A 22,119-nucleotide genomic window follows, 5' to 3' on the forward strand; every position below is an offset into this window, starting at 1 on the left:
TGCCTGTAAATCCTCCATTGTCTGAGTCCCCGTCCCAATTATACAGTAATGAAGATCCCTCCAGAGTTCAATTGGCATGTAGCACCACCTTCTCTGCCTTCCACCTCTTTCTTCATTTCCATTCCTACTAATAGTTCTGAATTCAACAATGTAAACTTTTGTGCATATCTCCTCTCATCAATTCCAGCAGATTTTTTTCATTTCCTGTAATGTTTATTGCAACATGTTTAACAATCAATAAACAATAGGTATATAACCCAGAGTAAGAAATATTAATTTACATATGACAAAATAGAGGACTTGGAAAATGGTTTACTGGACAAAATGGAGGTTTACTGGAAAATGGGCTAAGTTAATGTGAGGCTCCAAGAGCAGAAAAGAGACACCTAAGGATTTGAGGACAGAAGTTGTTTGTTCATTTCTGTGGTCCCTCAGGAGATACAGACTTTCACGATGAATCCTAATCAAAGAGTTCACCAAATATGGGAAACTTTAGGTGTTTCAGGCAGGGATAGGGGGCTGGGATTCCTTCGGATTCAGACTCCTTGTGTACAGGGCTACCATCCACATGCCTGTCGAATGTTGTGGGAGGAAGTCTGGATCAAATAGAAATATCTTCCATTCCTCTCCCACAAAATCCCACCAGCAGGAACAGCACAGAACAGTAGGTGGAGTGGGGAAGGAGTAATAAAAGATGAGGGATGAGAATAGAAGCCAGGGTGGTAGGGGAGGTGGAAGAGGTCTTTGTTGGTCTGATGGCCATGCCCCATGGGTTTTATTTCTGAAGTAAGTTTGTTGACTGTGCGTAAGCTTAGAATCTCTGAATTTTCAAATAATAACATTTAGTAATTTTAATTTTTCTAAACATCTTTTGTTAATGATCATTTAGAATCTAACTGGTCTGGAAAATCCATGAAGGTGATCCCCTTGTCTTCTTTGTCCACTGCTCAATTCACTAAATTTCAAGTGCTAAGCAAATTCCCTGTCATACTCTAAGGTGCAATAAATATTTACTGAATAAAAAATAAACCACTGGAAATAAAGGAAAATGATCTCTTTTATTTTTAATACAACAAACGTCCAGCAAATCAAGATAGAGTTTCATCATTTTACTTAGTATCATTTTTTCCTGTCCTATTTGTAGTTTACTGAACAGTTTAGGAAATGTAAAGTAAAATAAAGCTAAGTATCACTATTATTCATTATGTGTAGTCAAGTATTACTGAGTGATGCTCCTAAGGGCAAATGAATTTTGACCTTGTCCCTTTCATTCTACTCCTACATATCCTTTACTTTTTGAGTCCCTCATTATATCTATTTAAAGTCAGTTTATCCTATGAATATAAACAAATTAGCTTCACTTCAGGAACATGTAGAAGTCTTAAAAATATTACCTGAAAGTAAGTTTATCTAAACTTGGGACAATTCTTCCACTATGACATGAGTAGGATAACTGTGATCTTTTTATTTTTACTTGCAATCTATAACAGTTTAATACTTTAAGATTTCAGCATATTTTAATTATGAAGATATGTGTAGCTATAAAGAAAATTAAAATTTTATTTTCTTCAAAATTTTTCTTTAGGTTATTTCATTTATATTGTCAAAGCATATCATTAAAAAGACAAATTAGAACTATTTTGAGACTCATTTTTAATTCTCTGGCCAATTTGTATTGTTTGTATATTTCAGTGCACTAGTTGAAACATAAAATTTTTCATCATATATCCAGACCCTTGGCAGCTAAAGTGTTCTTAAATCTGAGGAAAAATAGAAAAAAGTAGCTAAAAGTATTTCCGTAGTTTTCTTTTTCACTTTCTTAAGTTGCTCTTTTTTTCTGTTTTATCTCTCTCCTTTCTTTGTGCAACAACAAACTCTCCTTCTGAGTAGAGCCCTTCATTCAAGAATTTACCTTTTTCCCCTTTAAACCCTTAATTAGCCATAGAGAACACAGTCTGATTTATGGCCTAGCGTTTAACAGGACTCACACTTAATCCATTACACAAAGAGGGATACACATATTCCCTAACAACACCACTCATTAGTTTATACAAGATGAAAACACACACACACTTAGCAAATGTAAATAAAGCTTTGCATGATGCTATCTTATGCATATATAATGTGATCAGAATTTCAACATTGCAGTCTAACACCTTTTTGCTTATTTTCAAAACTACAAATTAGATTTTTCTAGGTAAACTCTAATTCAATCCCACATTTAGTGGATTAGAAGGAAAATTACATGCTGCTAAATTCATCTTTATGTAGAAAGAATTTCTTCGTTCCTAAAGACTAGAATTCTAATTACAGCTACTGTCTCAGACATAACGGAATCTTGGTCATTTACTGATATGATGTTTCCCTCCGTTTTCATGTTTACCAAAAGAGTAAATTTTGTGATGGAGACCCCCAAAAAAGAACTGCAGAAGGATCATTAACAAGTAATTTATTCCAGTAATTTTGTACCTAACTGCTATTTTACATTGTACAGTAAAACATAGGAAGTATACCCGTTAGATAGTAACCTGATACTGGAACGTCCTCTCCATTCTATGCATAGCACCAAAAGCTCAAAGGAAGATATAAAGCTATTCTGCAACTTTTAAAAGGATGGATTGAAGTGATGGGGAGATAGGGCTCCTTTTGTAACTGAAGAATTCTTATTGCTTTCCTGTTGAGTTTTATTGCAGGGGACACGGCTGATCATCTTAGCCAACACACTTCCAGTAACCAAGGGGTGACATGATTGATTAGCTAAATAGCAGGAATAACTGGAAGATCTCTTAGGAGCCCATTGTGGCCAAGGAAATGTCATCCAATTGTTCATTGGCTTATATGGGGAAAGAAATAAAGGTGGCGGGGAGCGCAGGAATTGCCACCCCCACTGAGGCCCACCTATTAGTGAGTAAAGCAGTAGGACTATATTTAAGAAAAAAGAGAACAATGACCCTGCAGTGGCAGAAATCTGTTCAGCATTTTCATAGCCCCAGTGAGGCTGGGAGTGAGGATAGAACTAAGCCTATTTATCTTCTGTGTGGGAATAGAGAGATCCAGAAAAAGAGATTCTTGCTCACCCACTCCCCGTGACTTTCTACCACTCTATCACATTTAGGCAAGGTATCCCCAAGGAAAAGGATCAAAGATAGTTATGACATTTAGATGTCAAAATAATGAATCATGCCTTTTAACAATATCTGGATTGAGTTGCTGGTAGGAATTTTAATCAATGCGCATTTTTTAGTAGAAAATTCTTTTCTCTCGAGACCCTCCCCTTTTTCAGACCAAGAGGTGATTAACTCCATAGTAGATTGTCTAGATCACTTTTCTACCTAACCTATAATCATCTAGTTAATTTCTATTTTATAAAACTAATCTCCCCTTTCTATTTGTGGGCTTATTGCTAAGTTCTCTATGTAGTCAAGGAGTGTTTCACTTTAATAACATTTCTAAAGTTTTGAAAATTTTCTATTCTTTTGTTTTTTACTGGAAGTATAATTAACATAAAATAAAAGGTATAGGTCTCAAATGTTTGGTCCGATAACTTTTAATAATTGTATATTACCTAGTAACTATCATCCAAAACAAGATACAGAGCATTCTCATCACCCCAAATGTTTCCTTATGCCATTTCCAGTCACTCCTCATGCCTACAGAAACAACCACTCTCAGACTTCAATCACCGTAGATAAGTTTGGCCTGTTAATAGACTGTTAGTAATTTCCCCTATTGGTAGCTCCATCTATTTATTTCTGTAATGGTGTCAGGTGTATTTGATGAAGTCTAATTTATATATATTTTTTTCTTTTATGGTTAGGATTTTTGAGTGTTACCCAAGAAATCTTTGCCTACTCCAAATTTAAGAAGCCATTCTCCTTTCTTTTATTCTAGAAGCTCTATGGTCTAGGTTTTACATTCATATCTATGATCTAACTGTAACTAACTTTGTTTATAGGATGAGACAGGGATCTAATGTTTTTCACATGGCTATCCAGATGTTTCTATACAGTTTATCATTATTACTTTTACTAATTGAATTGACTTGGCACTGTGATCAAATGTTAATTGACCATATATGTATGACTCTATTTCCGGCCTTTATATTTTATCGTATTAACCTGTTTGGTTACACTTATACCAATAACAAACTGCTTTGATGTCAGTAGCTTTATAGTGACCTTGAAATGAGATACATAAATCCTAAAATTTTATTTTTCTCAAGATTGTTATGGACTTTCTAGATTATTGCATTTCTGTATACAATAAATTTAAAGAATCAGCCATTTTTATATGGATGACATTGAATTTGTAGACTAATTTAGAAAGACATTCACAGTATCAAAATTGGTATATCCATAAAGTCGAATTCATTTTTGAGGGATTTCATGAATTTATATCAGCCATGTATTAAAATGTTTGATGTAGTACTCTGGGACATGTTTGTTACATTTATTCCCAAGTTTTGATATTTTCTATGCTATTCAAAATAGTATTTAAATTTGATTCTTGGTTTATTAGCTAATAATATATAGAAATAAAATTGATATTTCAATGTTGATCTTATATACTATGGTGTTAAATTCACTTTTGGTGTTATAGATTCAAGTAGTATTTTATATGTATATGTAGAATAATTATGTTGTCTATGAATAAGGGAAGTTATATTTCCTTTCTGATTTAATAAATTTTGTTTATTTTTCTTGCTTTATTGCACTGACTAGGTCTTAAGGAGCAATTCTGAGCACAAGTGGTGAGAGTAAACACACTTACCTGTTTACATCCTTAAAGTTGAAGTAAAGAGATACATGTTTCACTTAAGTATCATATTGGCTGCATGACTTTTGCAGATACAATTTATCTGATTCAGAAAATTCTCCTCCTTTCCTAAAAAGCTCACAGTTCCTTCCCTGTTTTCTGAATAGGTCTTAAATTTTGTCAAAAGCTTTTCCGGTGGGTTTTTTTTTTTTTTTTTTTTTTTTTTTTGAGACGGAGTCTTGCTCGGTAGCCCAGGCTGCAGTGCGGTGGCACGATCTCAGCTTACAGCAAGCTCCACCTCCTGGGTTCATGCTATTCTCCCGCCTCAGCCTCCCAAGTAGCTGGGACTACCGGTGCCCGCGACCACGCCCAGCTAATTTTGTTTTTGTATTTTTAGTAGAGATGGGGTTTCACCATGTTAGCCAGGATGGTCTCGATCTCCTAACCTCATGATCTGCCCACCTCACCCTCCCAAAGTGCTGGGATTATAGGCACTTTACTGTATTTATTCATATGATCATAAGATATTTTTATTCTGCTGATGTAGTATGTTACATGGATTCATTTTCTCATGTTACACCTTATATTTCTATAATATACCACTCTTATTCATTTTAAGTTTACTTTTATATATTACTGGATTTACTTTTTCTAATATTTTGTTATGATGTCTGTCTTTATGCTCATGAAGAATTTTAATCCTTTATTATTGATTTTTTAATATCTTCTAGATATGTTACTATAGTATTGGTCAATTCATAAAATAAATTGGAAAGTTTGTTCCTTCTTTGTATGCCAAAATGCTGAAAGAATAGTTGTTAGATTAGTATTATTTCTTCCTTAAATGTTTTGTAGAATTCATTCCTGAAACCACATAGGACTGAAGTTATAATTGTGTGTGTATGTGTGTAAAGGGTTTTACAGCAAATTCAATTTCTATGATGTATGATAGGCTACTTATTGATTTTCTCTTTTGTTTCTCTGAATTATATTTATTAAAGTTTCATAAATTTTACTGAATTTATAAATTTATACAACTTGCATGCCTTGCATTTAGCCAATGTAATTTTATAATTTGAGGTTTTATTTCTGTAAATATATACGTTTATGCAACCACAACCTTAAACTAATTTTACAACTGTTTGACCATCCCCCAAAAAATGCCTTCATGCTCATTTGAAGTGAAATCCAGTTTCTAATTCCAGGACATGGAATCACATAATGTGCAATCTTGTAAGTTCGGTTTCTTTCACTTAGCAAATCTATTTTACATTTATCCATTTTTGTTGCATTTATCAGTAGTTTGTCTCTTTCTTTTTCATAGTATGCTACTTTATGGATAAGCAACATTTTGTTTATCCATTCACAAACTGAAGTATATTTAGAATGTCTATAGCTCTTGGCAATTATAAATAATAGTGCCATGAACATTTGTGTGCAAGTCTTTCTGTGGGCATGTTTTCATTTTTCTTGGTAAATGCCTACAAATGGAATTGTTGTATTGTATGGTAAATACATGAGCAAATTTTTAAATTGCTCCATCTTATTTTAAGTATGTTTACAAAGTGACACAGTATTTTTGGTGAAATGTGTATTCAAATATTTTATCCATTTTAAAACTGTGTCTTTCATCTACTTACTATTGATTTTTAAGACTTCTTCATATATACTGCATGTAAGTATTTTACCATATATGTGATTTATAGCTAGTTTATCCCTGTATATGACTTATCTTTTAATTTTCCTAATGGTATCTTTTGAAGAGCAGAAGATCTCAATTTTGATGAAACTCAATTAGCCAAATTTGTGTGTGTGTGTCTGTGTGTGTATGTGTGCGTGTATAGAGTATGTTTATAGTATCGTATCTAAGAAATTTTTACCTTACCAAAGGTCACATATTTTTTCTCTTGTTTTCTTCTAGAGATTTTTTAGGTTTAGCTCATAAACTTATGTATATGACTTACTTTGAGTTAGGGTGTGGATTTTATGTGTGCTGTGAGCTACAGGTATCAGTTTATTGTTTTAATATATGAATATCCAATTATTCCATAATCATTTGTTGAAAAGAAAATCCTTTTCTTGATTGATTTATCATGGCACATTTGTCAAAAACTTGATCAACCATGATTATATGGGTGTTTTTCAGCACTGTTTATTGGGTTACATTCTTATATGTGACTTTCTTTATGCCAATATCACATCATTTTAATTAGTATAGTATTATTATAAATATTGAAATCAGGTAGTATAAGATCTTGAGCTTTGTTATTTTTTTTGAAGTTGTTTTAGCTTTTTAGGATTCACTGATTTTTCACATAAATGTCAGAATCCACTTGCCAATTGATTTCTACCCAAAAATGGGAATGGTGAAGCTGCTGGTATATAATCTGTATCAAATCCTTCCACTGTCTTCTCACTTGCATTATTTATGATGAGAAATCTGTTGTCATCCTCATCTTTGTCCCTGTGTTCCTAACCAGTCTTTTTTCTCCCTGACTGCTTTTGGGATTTTTTATTTATCAGTAGTTTTGAGCAATTTTATTTTAAATCTTTGGTATAGTTTGCTTTCTGTTTCTTTTGCTTTTGGTTCATTGAGCTTCTTGCATCTATGAATTTATAATTCTCACCAAATTTGGAAATGTTTCAGCCATTATTTCTTCAAATGTCTTTTCTTTTTAGTAGTTAATCCTCACAATCCTCCCCAGTAACTGGATACCTTCTAAGAAAAGGAATTATATCTTTATTGCAGCACTGTAACACCATGATTAACCCAAAGCCTAGTACGTATGACTTGTCGACCATTATCTGAATAAACTAATGTATGCATTTCCAAGCAATAAAGATAACATTTGTTTTACTCACTCATTTTGCTTAGGCAGTGTATATCTGAATATTACTATCTTTGGTTAGACATAATTAAGTGATTATATGTCACCAGTTTGGATTAATATAATTATCAGTCTTTTGCAAATTACATCGAAACATCTCTGCAAATTACATCGAAACATCTCTGCAAATTACATCGAAACATCTCAGTCTAGGACACTACAATGTGACTTCTCCATTTATCCTTGTATTTCTTTAAAGTCATTGTCACTCCTATATATAAAAGGATCATGGCAGAAAAGGAAGAAGTGAGAGAAAAAGAAGTAAAGAGAAAGGAGGAGAGGGGAGATTCAGTTGGACTCTTCCTTTCAATGCTTTCATGATCAATATAAAATTTTCTGACTCTCATATTATTTGCAATGCCACACTTAGAGAAATTTTATTAACATTTTTATGTATCAAAATAGTCAAATATTTGTTCATGTTAAGGACAATACACATGTAGAAATAGATGCTTCTTGGGAATGTACTGATTATATTAACAATACTAGCTAACATTTATTGATCACTTATTATACCACTGGCATGGTAACAAGTACTTGATTTACTTATTATTTGCAAGAATATTATAAATTATGTACTATTGAGACAACCAAATGCTTTGGCAGATGAAAAGGGGTCCCCAGAGAGTCTCCAATCCACCCTGCATGTGTTAACACCAGGTGCTTTTGTGTACATGAGGGAACCAGCCCAGGGCCTTGTCTGAGCATGCCCACATGTGCACTGCAGTGGAGTGCACCCATTGAGGTGGAGCCATAAGCTGGAAGAGGAGACTGGCTTCTTCAGTTCCTGTGTGGTGGCCTGGAATAAATCTGTGAGGTGGGGGACCTAGCAGCAGGATTCCATCTCGTTTTGCTGAGGTATTATTATTTTTTTCCTTTTTTTGCCCAATAAAATCCTGTTCTTCTAACCCTTCAATGTGTTTATGTGTCTAAATTTGCTGGTCATGTGACAAGAACCTGATTTTAGCTGAACTAAGGAGAAAAATTTTGCAACATTTTGGCGCCCAATGTGGGGCTTGAGGAAGGGTGAGTAAAATGTGAACCAAAATATCTTTTGCTCATTTGCTTCTAAGCCTTTTTGTCCTCTGACTTCTTCTGAGGGTAGAAGAAACAGTGCACCACCCCACCCCAATAACTGCAGGCACCTGCAGCTCCCCCATCCCCCTCCCAGCTGGGGCCAGGAAGCCGTTTGTATAAGAATAAGAGGTACTTCCCCCAGGCTCAAGGCTGCACTTTAAACTTTTTTCTTCCTTTCCTCTAACCCTGAAAGCAGTTAACACAGTCCTACACTTTAAGCTTTTCTTTTTTCCTACACCAGGTCAGAAGTTAACTTTTTTTTTTTTTTTTTTTTTGAGACGGAGTCTTGCTCAGTCACCAGGCTGGAGTGCAGTGGCGCAATCTCGGCTCACTGTAACCTCCACCTCCTGGGTTCAAACAATTCTCCTGCCTCAGCCTCCCGAGTAGCTGAGATTACAGGTGCGTGCCACCACACCCAGCTAGTTTTTGGATTTTTAGTAGAGATGGGGTTTCACCCGGTTAGCCAGGCTGGTCTCGATCTCCTGACCTCTTGATCCACCCACCTCAGCTTCCCAAAGTGCTAGGATTACAGGTGTGAGCCACTGCACCTAGCCAGGAGTTAACTTTTAAGAGAGAGGTTTTTTTTTGTTGTTTTTCTTTTCTTTTTTTTTCTTTTAGAAGATGTTTTACTAGTCTAGGAATGATAAGAATCACTGTTGACATTATCTGTAAAATTTTAGTTATGAAAACGGATTTGTGAGGTTGGCCTTAAGCTGTAGCCAATCTGATGTGCTTTGCATGACTTTCTGTATGGTCAGTAGTTAACTTTGCTGCAGGTTCCCATCTAGTTTTATATTCTTGGGAATGTGACCCGTAAACACATGGCAATGTTTTGTTTAGCCTCCACCATTTTACAATGGCGGCCAAGTTCAATCCTGGCTCAAGGAATGAGTCCTTTCTGGTTTGATATCTGCATAATTTTTGCTGTTTACTCTCTTCCCCTCCATGAACCACTTTGCATTTTCCTTTCTCTGAGCCCCTGGGAGTCACCTTTGGTAAAACCAGAAATATTTTCCACTTGGTGTGGCTAATGTCGGGAACAAGGGATTTAAAAGGATTTTCTTAAGAAGCATGAAGCCTAATTAAAAGTGGATATCCAAGTTATAGGTATATTTAAAAGGCCTTTATGTTTTCTTTTCTTGAATCTTGTTTTGCTGGCAAAAGGGTTTTTTCTCAGTCAACTGAATTCTTTTTCTTTGTTGTGTCTTGCCACTCTTAATGCATGCATGAGAAGACAAAAATCCAATCAGGAGATCGGCAAATGAAAAATCTCATGGCTCCTGGTGTTTTTTCTGCCTGTTTGTGTAGTTATATATGTGTTGTGTGTGTGATGTCTATAAAAAGAGCTCTAATTAATTGGCCTGAAGGAAGACAAGTGCTTGGATCAAATATTTTTAGAGGGAAGATAAAAGCTGTGGTAACTTTCAGTTCCTGTGACTTTAATCTTTGAAAAATAAAAACAACCTTAAAGATCATTGGTAAAATGCAAATGTCACCAAAATGTAAATAGGTGGACTAAATTATGTAGGTCAGATTCTAGGTTTGATAAATTGTTTAAGGTTATAAACTGCTTTTTTGGTTTTTGAAAACTGTTCAACTTGCCTGCTTAACAATTGGTAAGGCCTGGGACATATGGAATTAACAACACCCTTAATTGTTCTGGAAGGAGTAAAACCCTGGCTGTACCTTGTACATAATTAAAACAACTTACCAGGTTTCACATTAAAGTTAAAAATTGCTAGGAGTTACCATTATAATATGTAATTGAGACTACTGGAAACATATTTACATATAAAGTGTGTAAGAACAGTAAAGTGTGTATTTAGTAAAAGATTATAAGAAGGCATGGAGATGTAAATTCCTGCCTTGCGTTGGTTGAAGGATTGATTTGAATTACATAAGTTGAAGCTGAGGGTTTAAGAAGTGATAGAAGGACTGTAAAAATTAATCTTGCAAAAATTCCATGTGTGAATATATTGACTACATTTAAAAGTGTATAATATGGGTTTTCTGTAAATTGAGCATTGAAAGAAAAGCACAACTAGGTACTTTTTTTTTTTTTGAGATGGAGTCTCGCTCTGTCACCCAGGCTGGAGTGCAGTGGTGCAATCTCCACTCACTGCAAGCTCCGCCTCCCAGGTTCACACCATTCTCATGCCTCAGCCTCCCGAGTAGCTGGGACTACAGGCACCCACCACCATGCCCGGCTAATTTTTTGTATTTTTAGTAGAGACAGGGTTTCACCATGTTAACCAGGATGGTCTTGATCTCTTGACCTCGTGATCCGCCCACCTCGGCCTCCCAAAGTGCTGGGATTACAGGCGTGAGCCACCATGCCTGGCCACAACTAGGTACTTTTAAGGCACTAATCTGCTCTTTAGCAAAATTTGTAAAGGGTTTTTTTTTTTTTTTTTTTTCTTTTTAATATTTCTGAATCATCATTTTGGCAAAATAAATAATTTATAGTCATCAGAAATTCTATTTCATAGTCTCAAGTGACTTAAACTTCTCACGTATTTAACAGGTTTCTCAATATCAAACTTCAGTTTCAAAATTGTCTTTCCTAACGTCTGGCTTTTGGATGCTACGGAGCACCCCTGGAGTTTCCAAAAGAGAGGTAAACAGGATTATTTGACATGTTTAGTTACATGGGATTGCCATAATGATGTTCAATCTTATTTAGGTTACATTTTGGGTGAATAATACTAATATATGTTCCAAAATTTAATGATATTTCTAAAATTCTAATGGCTGAGTATATGCTATAAATTGCAAGGTTGTTAAGTTATTGTATGCCATAGAGATAAATGAATTTATTTGCCAGTTGTGATTCTGACTATAACCACCCTGGACATTTTATGCTTCAGAGATAATTGCTGTCTTGTTTTGATCCTCTTCAAAACATGGTTTATAATCAACTATAGTACTTTTACAGATGCTCTCAAATGCAGATTTCTGATAATTTTGGAGACTGTAACACTAGAATAAAGGAAAAACCTACCAGACTCAACTCATGAAGAGCTGAAATGTTCACAAATATCAATCAAAATAAGAATTAACTGAGTGGACTGAACTAATAGAAAACTGACTTAATCTTTTTGACTTTTGCTTGGAATATTGCTGATCCTTGTTTTGTTTTTCAGTAAGTCAAGGAAACTTATTTTGGGCTATTTACAGCCTTTAATAATTAAGAAAGCTATACTCCTATGTTAACAAAATTTGGAGCATGTTTGTTTCTCTCTGCCTGGTTCCTCTAGAATGTGGAAACTATCTGTGAGTATTTTTAACTTATGGCAATATAGTTGTTTGCTGCAGTGCAATAAGAATGCATTTTCTTTTGCAACAAGGCACATTTGGAGGAACTGGTGTTTTACCAAGGCTTTGACTGGAAGAGTATACTTCCCTTTAAGGAGGCAAGCTCAACTTTCAGAGCCAATAAGAGCCTATTGGAAAAAGTGGCCTCCTACCTTTGTTTACACAGTCCCTGTACAGGGTTCCTAACTTGCTGTGAGTAAAGATTGTCACTTTTCGACATGCCCAGAAACCACATGCTCTTTGAATCTCAAGAAGAGAGGAGTTTACACAACACACAGGTATTTGCAGATACAAACCCATGGCTGGGCTAGGCTTTAAAAGGTCTTATCTGAGATTCCTTGGGGAACAGAACAAAGCCAACCTAAAAGACCTATGTAGAAATAATTATTCTTGCTGCACATTGTGTAAATAAAAAGGCCAAGTATAAGACTAAATTATATTTTGCAAACAATGCAGTCCTATCATGATCTGTTTTTAACACAAATGAGGACTAGAGAGAGAGAAATTATGTTGCACAACTTGTCATACATTTGTCATTAAATTCTAGACTCATTAGCTGTTTTTTAAATGTTTGCCTACATTTTAAACTAACTGTGCTTATTCCTGTAAACCAACCAGCAATTTCCAGCTGCAGCTCGAAAGGAACAAGAGGGATTGTTAATGTAAAAATCTGGATCAACATTCTAGTTCTGAGCAACTATCCTGCAAATCTTGCCGGTTTATGGATATAAATAGGGTGCACATTACCTGGAGCTTTCCTTTTTGGGAAAGTAAGACCAAGGGAGCTAACCAAAGTCAAGCTCCATGCACGCAAATCTTAACAACATGACTATAGCTACCAGTTAACTGAGCACTTCACAAGAGATCCTTTTCTCTCCCTTGTTGGGGGATGACTCAATTCCACATCTTCACCTTAGCATTTAGCTTATGAGGAGTCCATACAACACCCACAAAACACGTTTTTCTCCCAAACTCAATTCCAAGCTTCAAGTGAAAGCCCTAGGAAAGAGAATTGGATTTGAGGGATCCAGAGGTAGATGATAATGGAAATTAAAAGGCATATAGCAGGTGAGCATGACTAATTCCTGCCGATTAAGCCAAGCTTCCTGTTTCATGGATAAAAGTCATGCCAGTATCCATGGCATAAATGAGGTCTAGGGAATTCAAAGGCTACTGACAGCAGGGGAGATGGGGTGTATGTGGGTACAAGCAGATATTCTCGTCCCTGTACCTCCTGTTAACATAGGTGAAATCTGCTTTGACACCCTGGGTGGCACCCTGTTGTGGTCGCCAGGACTTGGGGATACAAGCATGTAGGAAAGGAAGAAGATTGCCTCGTTTTCTCTCCTTCAAGTACCCTGGGTATTTGCTAGGAAGAGAAAGAAACCAGAGATGCCTGCTCCCCACTTTCCAGATAAGTAGCCATGCATCTGCAGTCTGTACCACTTTCAAATGTGTCCTGAACCCCTGAGACTCCTCTGAAAAAAAACGCCTTCCTTTTTCCTTTTTCCTCCTCTGTCCCCTCTTCACTAATAAGTAATTGTGTCTCTGTACTATGGAAAACTTCACTCAAATGCATCCTCCAAACTGGGAAGAGTTAATTTCCCAAAGCTTACACTGATTGGCGTAGGATTGGGCACAGGAGAAAGGAACTCAGAAGACTGACATGCCAGAAAAAGGGTAAATGGTTTTGTTTTGTTTAGTTTCTACCAGTCATGCTTTTGGCTTCCATTTCATTGTGCAAACTGGTAAAAGTCATCAGGATTTTTGAGTTGTACTTGCCTCACACTTACTTTGTTTTGATACATGTTTTCTAATAACCTGGTTTGTCTCTTGTCACCTTCAGGCCATGAAACTCCAAACAGTCATGCAACTGGAGCCTCAGACGATGGCCCCTTCTCTTGGGGACCCTTAGATAGGCCTCTCAGGGAGCTCTAACTGCCGTTTTCCCAAAACAGAACCCCCTGTTGGCAGGGAGCAGTTAAGATCAGTCTTTGTCATTATCCTTATCCTTATCCTTATCCTTATCCTTATCCTTATCCTTATCCTTATCCTTATCCTAACAGCAGTTAGATGTACATCTTTCAAGGGGGGAATGAGACAGCCAAATTCCTAGGCAGATAAAAATAAGTTCCTGGAGAATCTCTCACCCACCCCACAAGTGTTTACATCAGATGCTTTTGTGCAGATGGGGGAACTGCCCAGGGTCTTGTCTGAACATGCCACATGCACACTGGGGAAACAAGGTGGAGCCATAGGCACGTTCCTGTGTTGTGGCCTGGAATCTATTTGTGAGATGCGGGACCTGTAAGCAGGACTCCATCTCACTTTGCTGAGTTTTTTTCTTTTTTTCCCCCTTTTGCCCAATAAAATCCTGCTCCACTCACTCTTCAGTGTGTCTGTGTGCCTAAATTTTCCCAGTTGTGTGACAAAAACTCAGTTTTAGCTGAGCTAAGGAGCAAAATTCTGCAACGCTGTTTTTCTTCCTGTTTTAGGGAGGAGGAAGCTAAGCTGCAGATATGTAAATTGCAGAAGGTCATACAACTTGCAAATGACAGAGCTGAGATAAAACTTGATGTGATGCGAGTCAAAGTTTGTTACTTGCACCTATTCTGAGAAACTACACCTTCACACAACAGAATACAATTTTCTACTATAAAATATTTCTTTATTTTTTAAAAAGTGAAAACGAGGATACATATTATTATATCTCGGATTTTGTTGAAATATATATGCCACAAAGAGATTCTGAGTCAGTTATTGACATATTTTAATCACATATACTTGTAAAGAACATTTCTTATTTTCTTCTTCTTTGTATGTATATATGTTTATTTAGTAAAGCATGCTGAACATGTATTTGATTTCCTTAAAAACTTTTATATAATTATTTTATAAATAAACTTTATATTCTAGAACCGTTTTAGATTTATAGAAAAATTACAAAAGTATACAAAGTATTCCCCTATACATCAGTCAAGAGTCCCATATTATTATACTATTATGGTATGTTTGTCACAGTTGATTAATTAATGTTATCAATATCAACTTCATATTGTTATAAACTAAAGCCCATACTTTATTCAGGCTTCCATCACTTTTTACTTAATGTTCTTTTTGTTTCAGGATCCGATAAGGGTACCATACTCATATAGTTACCATATTGTCATATCTCCTTTGATTCTTTTTGGCTGTAACAGTTTCTCAAACTTTCCTTGGTTTTGATGACTTTAACAGTTATGAGAACTACGGGTCAGGTATATTTTCAGATCTGTGATAGGATGTCCCTCCATCGGAATTGGTCTGATGTCTTTCTCATAATTAGAATGAGGTTATTGTTTTTAAACGAAGGCCAGAAAGCTTAAGTGTCATTTTAATCACAAAATTTCAAGAGTACATACTATCAACATGATTTATTACTTTTGATGTTGACCTTGGCTACATCGCTGAAGTAGTGTTTGTCAGGATTCTCTACAGTAAAGTTCTTGTACCCACCTTCCTTTTCATACTGTACATTTTGGAAGGAAGTCACTATGTGCAGTTACATTAAGAATGAATGAAGTATCTACATAAATTATTTGTATTCTTCTGCATAAGAAATTTGTTTATTCTTCCCATTTATTCAGTATTAATACCCTTTATTTATTACTAATATCACTGTGAGGTAATTGATATTTATTTTATAGTTTGAGTTATTTTCTTTCTTATTTTTTTCTGAGACCGAGTTGTGCTCTTGTTGCCCAGGCTGGAGTGCAATGGCACAACCTTGGCTCACTGCAAGCTCTGCCTCGTAGGTTCAAGTGATTCTCCTGCCTCAGCCTCCCGAGTAGCTGGGATTACAGGTATGCACCACCGCACCTGGCTAATTTTGTATTTTTAGTAGAGATGAGATTTCACCACGTTGATCAGGGCTGGTCTCAAACTCCTGACCTCAGGTGATCTGCCTGCCTTGGCCTCCTAAAGTGCTGGGATTACAGGCATGAGCCACTGCCCTCAGCCTGACTTATTTTCTAATACATCTTTCTTTATTTTGGTGCCCAAAATGTTCCAGCTTTGGTGATTCAGAATTCTTTCAGATGGTTTCTGTGTCCTTTTGACACATACCCATCACTATTTCTTTGAGCATTTCCTTATTTGCTGGTTTAGAAGATGCCCCAGTGAATCTTTTATATTGCCTGTCCCAGTCCTAGTATCCTCATTTCCTGAGGAGTACTGGTTCTTTTATTGGAGAAGAGTATTAGAAACCAAGCTTGTAGTGGGAAGTTCCACGTTCTTTATTGTGTAGCACTTGTTGCTACTGAAGTGTTATTTTTAGCTCTTCTCAGCTAAGAGTTCAAAAAAATACATGTATATATCCTAACTGATATACAGTCATGAGTCACTTAATGACAGGGATACATTCTGAGGAATGTGTCATTAAGCAATTTTCTCATTGTGTGAACATCATAGAGTGCACTTACACAAACCTAGATTGTATAGTCTACTACATACCAATGCCATATGACACAGTATATAGTATGTTTATATAGTATGTAAACCTCTACAGCATGTTACTGTACTATTTTCTATAGGAAATTGTAACACAATGGTAAGCATTTGTGTATCTTAACATATCCAAACACAGAAAAGTTACAATAAGAGTATAATATAAAAGACTACAAACGATACAGTAGTGTAGGGAACTTACCATGAATGGAGTTTGCCGGGACCGGGACCGGAAATTGTTCTGTGTGAGTCAGTGAGTGAATGGTGAGTGAACATGAAGGCTGAGGACATAACTGTACACTACTGTAGTAGACTTTATAAACACTGTACACTTAGACTACACTAAATAAATTAAAAAAATTTTTATTCAATAATAAGTTAACCTTAGCTCACTGTTATGTTTTTACTTTATAAACTTTTTAATTTTTTAAAACTTTTTGACTCTTTTGTAATAACCTTTAGCTTAAAACAGAAACACGTTGTACAGCTGTACAAAAATATTTCTTTATATCCTTATACTATAAGCTTTTTTCTATTTAATTTTATTTTTATTTTTTACATTTTAAACTTTTTGTAAAAAACTAATACTGAAACACACATATTAGCCTGGACCTACATGGGGTCAGGAGCATCAATATCAATGTCTTCCACCTACACAATGTTTCACTGGGAGCCTTCAGGGGCAATAACATGCATAGATCTGTCATCTCCTATGATAGCAATGCTTTCTTCTGAATACTCCCTGAAGGACATGCCTGAGCCTGTTTTACAGTTTACTTTTAAAAATAAGTATGAGTGCACTATAAAATACCTGTAATAAGTATAACATAGTAAATACATAAACCAGTAACACAGTCATTTATTGGTATTATCAAGTATTATATACTGTACATAATTGTATGTGTGATATACTTTTGTACAACTGGCAGTGTAGTAGGTTTGTTTATACCAGCAGCACCAAAACACATGAGTAATTCACTGCTTTTTGATGCTATAACAGCAACAATGTCACTGGGAAATAGAAATTTTTCAGTTCCATTATGACCTTACGGGAAAACACATATTATAATACATGCAGTCTGTCATTGACCAAAACACTATTATGCAGTACATGACTTATATAGATATCTGTAAACATTTTTGGATGTAACAATCTGTATCTATATTAAGGCAAACATGAGTTCATATTGATGTCTCCAACTCTTAATTCATTTCCACATGGATCATCCTATCCTTTTCTCCTTACTTATTTATGACCTCCCACTACAACGAGAAGCTTGGTTCCCACCATCTGTCATCTATTTACTTGAATTGCTGGATTCTAGTACACATGCATAGCTGTATTAGATATTATTCCAGCTATCTTATGGCTCCCAACAATTAGGAGCTGGCCTCTTGTCCTAAACTTTGTGACTGCAGCAACTTATGCTACTCTGTTATCCACCCCTCGGTGGATAAAAGTACTATGATCATCCTCAGGTATTCTTTTCTTTCTTTCCCTCCTAATAAGAAATACTATGCCCTGAAATTCCCGCGGCAGTAAAGAATGTGGAACCACAAACTCCTAATGACAAAACAGCAAAAACCTATCCACATTCATTTTATAAAATAAGTCACTTCTACTTACAGGCATGTAAAAACAGCACCAGCTCAGACTCTGCCCTACCCCACATTTTTGAAATACATTGATTATGAAGAGGTTATGACTATGTCTGTCTCTGAAAGTGTTGCCTCTCTTCATTAAATACACAATTAGCACAAATGTTAATAGTAGGCACATGCATAATTGAGTTCAAAAAACTCAGTTTGGAGTCCAGATCGATGCCACCAAATTTCTCTCCTGTGTGATGTACTTCTTTATAATTTTGTTAGCATGTCAGATGTTTTATTAATATTTTATAACAGAAATTAAATGTCTTGAGATTTCAAAATCATCACAAATTGCTCCAGCTCCACTCTGTTGGTTATTATAATGTCATCAAAATCCTTTCATATATGTGTAGAAACCTCCTTACTGGAACTAGTTTTAATTCCCAGTTTGTAGATATACGGAAGGAAGAAACCCTGTGAAATTTAATTTTAATGACGCTGAAGATTTGGAAGGGTGCTTTGGAAATCAGTGTACATTTTTGTCTTCTAGGTGGTTCCCATGGTAAAGAATATTCAGCACTTTTTTGTTTTGTTTTGTTTAAGGAATCAAATCTCTTCAGTTTTATTTTTTTATCTGGCCTCCTCTTTAAAAATTGACAAGGAAAAGATTACAAAAGAATGAATATAAATAGCAGCTGTAGAATACATTCTGCCAAGAATAAATTCTGTGTTAGAATAGTTGATATATTAAAGCTGCTTTATAGAAAAAAATACTTTTCTTTGCCGCTTCTTAATCAGTGAAGATTCCACTCTCTCTTTCATTGAAACTAGGAACTGTATATATGTGAACAGACAGAAATGAGAAATTAAGGCATATATCAAAAAAATCATTTCAAATGAATGTCTTTATATAACAGCAGCCCAATAATTACTGTTGAATAGAAGAATATTTAGGAAATGTATTAATAAAGTTATTTTTATACTAGATATATAGATAAAGAGTTTTATTCTTCAAGCTTTTCACCCTAAAAATATTTAAACAAAACTAAAAGCTAAGGAATAAACACATATATTTTCCACCTAAATTCAATAATTATTGGTAACGTATTGTTAATTTTGCACTTGTTCTGTAAGTGTGCATTTATGTATTTGTGTGCAAATAGCTTTAGCTATAAGTTTGCAAGTTCGTGGTGAAGAGCTCTTTTTTGGTCCCCATTTCACTGTGGTGTGGAGTTTGAGGGTACATTTAGCCTCAGAGATGATTTACAAGGCAGCTGTAACATCAGAGGCAGTGTTCTTGCAACTTATTTTTCTAAGCATATAACCCAGAGTTAAAATGATATATAAAATATTGATACATATGCTACTGCTATACAACTGTGTACTATATTAGTGCAGTAGCAAATTTATATATTATCAAACATAAATAAAATACAAATTATAAAGTTCTAAAGATTAAATAAGATGCTGGGAGTGTTGACTCACGCCTATAATCCCAGCACTTAGGGAGCCTGAGGCGGGTGGGTCTCCTGAGGTCAGGAGTTCGAGATCAGCCTGGCTAACATGGTGAAACCCTGTCTCTAATAAAAATACAAAATTAGCTGAGTGTGGTGGCATGTGCCTGTAATCCTAGCTACTCAGGAGGCTGAGACAGGAGAATCGCTTCAACCTGGAAGGCAGAGAGAGGTTGCAGTGAGCCAGGATCATGCCACTGCACTCTAGCCTGGGCAACAGTGACACTTTGTCTCAAAAAAAAAAAAAAAAGATTACTACACATTTATTCTTTATTTTAGTTAACTTATTAATACTAGCAAGTATTTCTGTTCTCATTAAAATATCAAATAATCAATATTTGTTTTTAGTGAAAGCACTGTAATTAAAACTATTTTTTAAAAGCTTGTTTAATTCTAAATTAACTAACTAAATCAGAAGTAGAGCTAATTTTGTTCTAAATTAGACTGACTTCACATCCAGTTTCTAATGGTTTTAGAGCTGAAAAGGCACTTCACAAAGATACATATGACTAATGTAAAAGGTTTCACTGGATTAATCGTGATATACATATTTCAACCATATTTGCCAGTGATGTGAAGAGTTTTGTAGAAGTTCAGCTAACATTTCCATCTTCTCCAGTGCCAACCAGTTGCTTTAGCAAACTACTTGCCAATTGGAAGATGTTAGATTTTAATAATTTTAGCAAATTGGTTAAAAAGACATTTCTGAAATTTTCATTTAGAAGATAAGAGGTTAGAAATACTGTTTCAATTTTTTTTAATTGGCCATGTATGGCAATCTTTTTACTAGAGTTCAAGTAATGATCATTTCAAAAACAGAATTGCATAATAATAGTAATATTTTAAACATGTTCCTTTATACTATGAGATTCTTTTGAAAAAGAAGTTATTTTTCTCAGTTAAAATGGTATCTGTCCCATTTAGTTAATAAGTAACTAGGTACATATACTTTTATTTCTTCAAATATCTGTAGACAACATACTGCTGACAGTTAGTGTTACCATAAAAAAGACCTATAAAATCAAAACAAATGTATTTTTATTTAAAAAAAGGAAGCATATAACTTATCTTTAAGCTCAATGACTTTTGAAAGTACTTCACCGTTGGATCTTCAAACTGCTGTGTGGTACAAAAGGTTTTCAGTGTTCCTTCTGATATCTTTACAAAGTGTTATAAGAATTCTACCATTTAAAACAGTATATTCTATGAAGCCAGTTCACTCAGTAACTTTAATCAATGAGTCAGAGGGCCACTATCAGGGCTTTCCTGTTGCATAACTTCTTTTCTTCTCTTCCCCAGGATACTTCACATTGTCTCCGTGTATATATGCCAGCATCACTCTACATATTAAATAATAGAGAAGTATCCTTTTTTCCATTTTTCTTGTTTATTAAAAAACCTATAAATATGAAAAATCTAATATTTATTTTCAGCTCCTCAACACATGATCTTACATGTTTCCTGGGATATGTACATCTTTTTGTTGGCGACCATAGATGTAAAAGATATTTGCAAAAGATATTTCAAACTTGGGTAATTCAAGCAGTCTCCAATAGCAGAAGTAATATGCCTTGAAGAACATCTATGTCAGGAAGGCTCACCCTGCATCAGTGCTCAGGAAGATCTTTCCAGGAGATCTGCCCAGAAAAAGCAGACATGCAGCACATCCGGTCATGTGGGAAGGGTGTCTGTCAAGAAAGAGAAAGGATAGCCATTCACAGGATTGCACCATGAGGCTCATGGATTAGAAGTTAAGATGATAGCAATGAGATCAAGAGTGTTAAAAGAAGGAGCAGAGTGTACATATGGGGCTTGCCTGCAATATCTAATTGGGCTTTAGCTCACAATGGAGAAGTCTGATGGGAGAGGAGTGCGAGGGAATGAAAGAACATAATATTCATGGTGGGCTTTGGATCCCAAGTATGACTCTGTTTTAAGACCCATTGGAAGTTATAATAGAGGTTGTGCTACATACTTCTTCCATCAGTCTGGATTGGCTCTGAATTGAAGATAATTATTCCTGCAGTATGTAGAGAAAGAGCCAAGAAAGAGACTGATTACAAATGGAAGATAATTGCATTAACATTTTGTGAGATATTATTTAAAATGCTTGTCATCCATAGAAGGTAGTATGGTGAAATCTGCCAACTCAGTTAAGTTCCATATTTCAGTGTAACTGTCAAGTTAGCTTATATGCTGATCTTTACCTATTAGATTATTTACTAGTATCTAGGTATCTACTAGATTTCCTAAAGGGAGTCAGCCACAGGGGCTTCCACATAAAAAATACTTCAGATTATGAACTGGATTTGAGACAAAATTCCACCATTCACTATCTGTGTGAACTAAGGAAGTTGTTTATTATGAACCAAAGTTTGTTTGTTTTTCTTTCTTTCTCTTTCTTTCTTTCTTTCTTTCTTTCTTTCTTTCTTTCTTTCTTTTTCTCTTTCTTTCTTTCTTTCTTTCTTTCTTTTTCTTCTTTCTTTCTTTCCTTT

Source organism: Macaca thibetana, chromosome 18, assembly GCF_024542745.1.
Source record: "Macaca thibetana thibetana isolate TM-01 chromosome 18, ASM2454274v1, whole genome shotgun sequence".
In the NCBI taxonomy this organism is placed as follows: Eukaryota; Metazoa; Chordata; class Mammalia; order Primates; family Cercopithecidae; genus Macaca; species Macaca thibetana.